The sequence below is a fragment of the Lactuca virosa genome, chromosome 7 (assembly GCF_052849685.1).
Source record: "Lactuca virosa cultivar CGN04683 chromosome 7, Lactuca_virosa_CGN04683_v6, whole genome shotgun sequence".
Lineage (NCBI taxonomy): Eukaryota > Viridiplantae > Streptophyta > Magnoliopsida > Asterales > Asteraceae > Lactuca > Lactuca virosa.
The window spans coordinates 11796518-11803587 of record NC_136432.1 but is presented as its reverse complement, the minus strand read 5'-3'; positions in this window follow the sequence as shown (position 1 = coordinate 11803587).

Here is a 7070-nt window from a genome sequence, read left to right as displayed (position 1 = left end):
CTAGTGTTCCACAGATCATCTAGATTAGTCCATGGTTGTCATCCATACTCTGTTGAATGACGGGGGCCAACGTTTGGGTAAGTGCTTCTCTCATATTTCATCACTCATCCTTATCTCATGATCTATATCACCGATCATCTCATTTATCCAACTCATCTGTCATCACATACCAACTATTTCATCTACCCATGTTTTACCCAACATTTTTGTAGATAAAAAAAATACATATACAGTTTAAATTATTTAAAAACCTGTATAAATCATTCCTTCAACATCCATCTCATATAAACAAACAATATATATTCACATAGCACGTATTTTATATAAAATACTTCATATCTATGTGTAATATGAAAGTGACTATACACTCACTTGATTTAATGATAATCGGGCAGCACTTTGTTTTCTAAAATAATCGTTTCTATTAAAACCGGGAGTTTTATTGAGAAACCGGGCTCTGCGAGGGTGGAGCTTCAAACCGAAAAGATAAATTTCTCGGGCTTCTCAGGCACTTCATGACGTGTTTCGGGTGTTTGGTATGATATCGGGGCTTTGGGGGAAGTGGAAATAGCTAAAATATGAAATTAGGGGTGAAAAATGGCAAATTTCCAAAGTTACCCGGGAGGTCTCGCACCCCTCTATTTATAGGGGCGAGCTTCAGACCCGAAGCAAGGAGAAGGAGACACGCGTCGCAGCTGCGAGGTTCGGAGGCGAGGGAAGGCTGATGGCGGTGCGAGGCTCGGACACGTGTTGTCTTCGGATTGGTCTAGCACTTCGGATGACTCACCTGCTTCGGATGACTCACCGAGATCGGACACGGAGATAGCACGGGGCAGCTTCTGATTGGCCGAGCCTCCGGTGCGAGGATGGTGCGACACGCCTCGCCAGCTGGCCTCGGCTGACTCAGCAATTTGGACACGTGGCGTGCTACGAGCGAGGGTGACGTGGCCTATTCCGGACCATGCGAAATTTCTCGGATTTTGGGATTTTTCTCGATTTTTGTGCCCCAAACTTCTAAAATCCATAACTTTCGCATACGAGCTCCGTTTTCGACGTTCTTTATATGCACTCGTAGGTAAATTTACGCTCTACAACTTTCTTTTGGACTTCGTCGGCTAATTTTGACTTTACTTTTAATATTATTATTTTTAACAGACCGGGACAGGAAATCCGTTAAAAATTCATAACTTCTTCATCTGACGTCCGTTTTCGTCTGTCTTTTTACCGTTGTACTAATATTGATGAGACCTTTGATTCTCGTTTAGGTCGTGTCGGCTAAAAATCACTCAATCTAAAATTCGAGTTTTTAGTTGTCTACTACAAATGCTGAAACTTAGAAAAATCATAACTTCGTCATACGAAGTCAGATTTGGACGTTCTTTTTATACATACTCTCGGTTTAACGAACACTACGACTTTCATTTAGATCACCAAGGCTAAAAAGTAGTTTATCAAAAACTCACTTTTTACGTCATTCGGCGCCGTGCCGGTTTTGTCGCGAAACTTCGACAGGGCATAACTTCTTCGTTATAACTCGGATTTCGGTATTCTTTATATATCCGGAATCCTTGTCACGACCACTACAACTTTCTTAATAGATATCGGCTTTATCTAATATTTATTTTCGACGCTCATTTTTATTCTTAATTAATTAAATCCTAATAATTAAGCATAAAACACATAATTCACATAATAATCACATAATTTCTCTTCATTTCTTCAAAATGAGTTACAAAGGTTGACCTAGACTATTTCATCATCATTAATGCCTATCCTGGAAACACAGGCGTTACACACGTGGGGTGTTTTAACGGAGCAACTAGACGGAATGTTAAGTGAGGGACCAGGCGGGTTACGAATTTTACCATTAGGGATCATCCGAGTTAAAAATCTTGCTCAAGGACTAGACGCACAGGTTACCCCAAACCACAGGGACCATCTGTGTAATTTACCCATTATGTCACAAAATATACCTATGAATCATCTTGTGTTAAATTGGTACATAAAATGATTTCTAGAAGTATATATATATATATATATATATATATATATATATATATATATATATATATATATGTATTTATTATATAAATAGGCCAAAATCATGTATAAAATGGATTATTGTTATTTTGTTACAAAAATGAAGGTATATAAGTGTTAGCGTGCCTCCTCGATATGCCAAAAAATGTCAAAATTATTGGCCACAAAGCCAATCTGACTGGTCATGCTCACGGCCCAGCAACTATTCCATCCTGGAATATGCGCGAGAAAGTTGACAAACCACAAACTAGCACCGGTTAACTTTAGTGATCGTGCATGCACCATTACCATTGTTAAGCCAGTCACGGCTTAGGCAAGGGACAAAGATGTGATCCACCAATCATTTCCCCTGTCTCGATTGAGGCCTGGCACTCCTGAGTAGGATCCGCGCCCAAATCTCTACTATAAAAGGCCATTAGCCTCTAACGGTGAAGAGGTGGAACCCTCATTCTCTAAGCCTTACGCTATACACCACACTCTCTCAAAGACTGACTTGACCATCAAAGCATTCTCCTGGGACCTCCTCTCGGAGATCGACTGACAACATGTTTCCTATTGTGATTGCAAATCTCCACTAGAATCCATACAATTGAAGCTTCGTCACCATCCCGTAGGTCCAATATCACATCATTAGCGCCATCCATTTGTTGAGACAATGATACTAAAAGCCTCAACCACCAAACCCCGTTCATGGAAAATGACGGAGAAGGAGGCACTAGCAACATGATGCAAATCCCTATCCGGCCAATGCCATCCCTTGATTCAGTCATCACTGAAGCAAGTCGGGTGACCACCCCCACTGTTGCATATGCCCCTACACCGGGGATGCTTATAAATCAATTCTAGGTACCTAATCTCACTCCGATAAGTGAACATAAATCAACCCAGAACAAATCTACACCAAACACGACGCAAATACCAACTTCGCTACTCTCCGACAATGCGCCACAAATAGAAATGCAGCCTTACATGCATGTGCAACCAATACCGAATTTCTAGCCGATCAACTCAACACTGAAAACACAAACGACCCTGGATACACCATTCATCAGTATGGAAAACAGATCACAACATACGTTTGCCTCACCCATCCAGTTTGGTACGTCCCCCATGTACTCCAACATGTCATTCTATAACGTTCATGCACAACCATTCCCAATACTCACCAGCATGTTAAATAATGAACACCATCCAAATTTCCCTATATTCCAACACACAACCTTCCCATAAAACCAATAAAACAACAACACATCCCCATTAGATCAACATACATAACCATTTATACCAGAACTACATGAATACAACAGGCCTACTACAACCAAACTCTGATACCTAAAAATATACGAAGGAACAACTTGCCTAGATATGCACATAGACCCATATGAATGGCACATGTAGTCCACGAAGCTAGATAAGCGATTCTCAGATAGTTTTCAGAGTACAATCCCAAAATCATAAAATGCTAAACACCCGTGCATGCGATGTAATCATGCCGGGCCCTTCTCTTTTTAACAGGAAGTACCTGAAAAACATGTAAACATAAACCGTAAGCACAAAACTTAGTGAGTTCCCCAAAATACCACATACCATACAAGCAACGTGCCCCGCCTAATGAGTATTACGGGCCTCGCCCTAACTCGCATAACGGGACCTGCCCAATGAGTATAACGGTTCTCGCCCTAACTCGCGTAATGGGCCCCACCGAATGAGTGGAACGGGCCTCGCCCTAACTCGCATAACGGGACCCGGCCAACATACAAAACATGCAAGTATCACATAGACAACTAGCATCCTACAAACATAATCCAGTGGGTTGACATTTGTGCCTTCGACCTGCAAATACTGTGAGGAGACTCACCTTAAACTGAAGATATTTTAATTGCACACACTACTACTACAAAGGCTCCTTACACTGAACACATCCAAACCAACCCTAATTACTATTTAGGGTAATAACCCACAATTAAAGGTACAAGTCATATTTTCTCTTGCTAAGGGTAAATGACCATTTTACCCTTCCCATACTAGACCCAACTAAACATGGCCCAAGGCCGGAAAATTTCCCAAATGGGCTTCTAGGAGTACGTCACACATACTCCATATTTACACCCAGTGTATTGGGTATTCGTAAAAAGGGATACGGGGTTTAACCCGTTATGCCATTCGTACCCACAGGTTACGCCCTGTGTAATCCTCTGTGGTCCAAAACCATCCTTCAAGCTCTTAATGCCTAAAAACTTAACGTCCAACTCACATATCTGAATCTTGAGAAGGTCTTAACTGATAAAGTCGACAACTTTAAGTTTTTGCATGGCATAATAGAGCCCAAAACAAAACCCCAGGTTCATAACTTCACAAAATGACCAATAATTCATGCACGTTTGGACTATAACCTTCTTTTTATGACTTATTAACCTCAGAAATGGCTAAAATGATACTCAAGGGTTCTGGACTAGCTCATAGTTATAAGAACCAAAGCCATGGTACCAAAAAACATAAGGATTCACCAACCAACAAGATCTAGCAAACGAGCCATCAAGGTGGGATCTTTTTACATTCTGAAGAAGCTAGATGAACAAAAAAAATATGGATCTACAAGCAATGGACTCCCAAAAGCTCGTCCAATGATCACCTTATTCACAAAACACACAAAATATCACTCTAAAAGCTCAAGAATCTCACAAGGTGGCTAGGGTTTCGAAATGATGCTTTGGGATAGTAGGGGCTGGTAATGAGGGAGGCCCCAAGGACTTAAGGTCCTTTAAATAAGGTCCAAACCCTAAAATTTAGGGTTTGGGATCTATGTGAGTATGCCATGTGTACCACTTGAGTATGCACTGCGTACTCAAAAGAACCTTGTCACCTTTAATCAATTACATTGAGCGTACCCATGGGGTACGCCCCACGTAAGGACCAAAAATGCAACTTTTAATAATTTAAGCCATAATTGAAAAGGACCTAGGAACATGGTGTTACAAATTGGCTGTAAGCAATATGAAGGAGAATCGATAAAGGATTACTTCAAACGCTTTAATGAAGCCACACTAGATGTTCCAGGGCAGAGCGACCATCTCATCACTAGAGCCTTCACACATGGCCTTCTACCTGGAACATTATCCAAAAAGTTTATTGGGAAGATGCCGACGAACAGGCAGGAAATAAATGAAAGAGTCCAAAAATAACTACAACAGGAGGAAGGCACGGCGGCAAAGGAAGCATATTTGAAAGTAGCAACCTCCCATAAGGGAAATCCAAGGGACAACTACAACAACCAATCCGACCGGGATATGGAAGCAGAAGAGGATGCTACCACAGACCCTATCGACCATACCAAGGGGATGACAAACGACACAGGCGTCCATACATACTGACCATCACTGGCAAACCAAAAATGCATCCGAAAATTTCCAGATAGGCCGCCTGACAAATCCAAATATTGTAAAATTCCACAAACGCCCAGGCCACGATACAACCGATTGTAGTGTCCTAAGGAAAGAATTAGACGAATGCATCCACCAAGGGAAGATCAAGGAGATAGCCAAAACTTTAAGAGAACATCACAATACAGTCAAACCAGCAACTAGACCAATCAAATAAGAACTGAAGGTCGTAGAAAAAGGGCCAGAAATACTCGTCATTCAAATCCGACACCAAACCAAGAACCCAAACACGAACACATTCACTCCAAAAGGTGCAGAACTATAGTTCTCATGACACGACCATGCTCCCCCAGATTGGGGAAGAGATGACCCCCTAATAGTACAAGCCCGGACAAAAAACACTACAATCCACATAGTTTATATTGATGGAGGAAGCGCGGCAGACATCATGTTCGAACACTATTTCAAAACATTACCCTCCAAATGGAGACTGGAACCATCATCAGGCCGATTAATAGGCTTTGCAAGGCATAGTGTCACACCATTAGGCACGATCTTTGTAACATCCCAAAAATCATGGGTAAAAATTTCATTTTTATATATAAATTCAAACATCCATTTTGATTTACTCAAACATTTAAAGCATTCCAGAATAAAACAATTATCAGAGTAAATCCCAAAATCATGAGTTGCGGAAAAACACAGGTGTATGCGCTGCGATCAAGCCGGGCCCTCCCCTTTCGAACCGTAAGTACCTGAAACCATAAACCACAAACTGTAAGCACAAAGCTTAGTGAATTTCCCAAATACAGCATGCCATACATATCAAACGAGCCATACACATCATACATATCCAGTAATCAATAAAAGTGTTATGTGACAACCATAGTCTTGCCATTATGCCACGAGTCGTATCATGGTGTTCCTTGCCAGGCCGGGGGCCAAAACCCTGGGTCTTACAGACAAGTGCCAGGAGCCACCTCCTGGTCTTCCATGCAAGCATCACAAAGACAACTAGCATACAATCTACAACTACTTAACCATTTAACTACCAGGAGCCACCTCCTGGTCTTCCATGCATAGGACCGGTTTGCAAACTATTTCCATTAGGGGCCAATTCTGCCAATAACTTCAAATTGTCATAACTTCCTCATCGTAGATCCGTTTCCAACGAACTTTATATCCATGAAAAGGTGGCAAGAATCCCTACGCTTCTAACAACACACCATAGCCTTAAAACTTCCCGAACCAAAACCCAAAATTCAAAAAGGACCGAGTTACCAAATTACAACTATATCCTTGGACTCTGAAAACACCATCGAACCCTTGGATCACTAAAACCATAACACCCACATCCGAAAAGGGCTAAATCCTTTCTTCCCCAAGGTCCTAAGCCTCATGACAACTAAATATTGGGCTGCAACCCCGAAGAATGAAGCAATCCAAAAAAAAGTGTTACAATCTTCCTACCTTTCATGCTAGAAAATGAGAATAGTGCAAGAAAGAAGACGATACTACTACACTTCATCATTTTTCGGGCAACATCTAAGAACGACATAATCTTGGGGATAATAGCAGTGCTCAAATCGTCAAATGTTCATGGCCTAATCAAATTCCCTATAGGAACAGGCATAGAGATCGTTAGGGCCA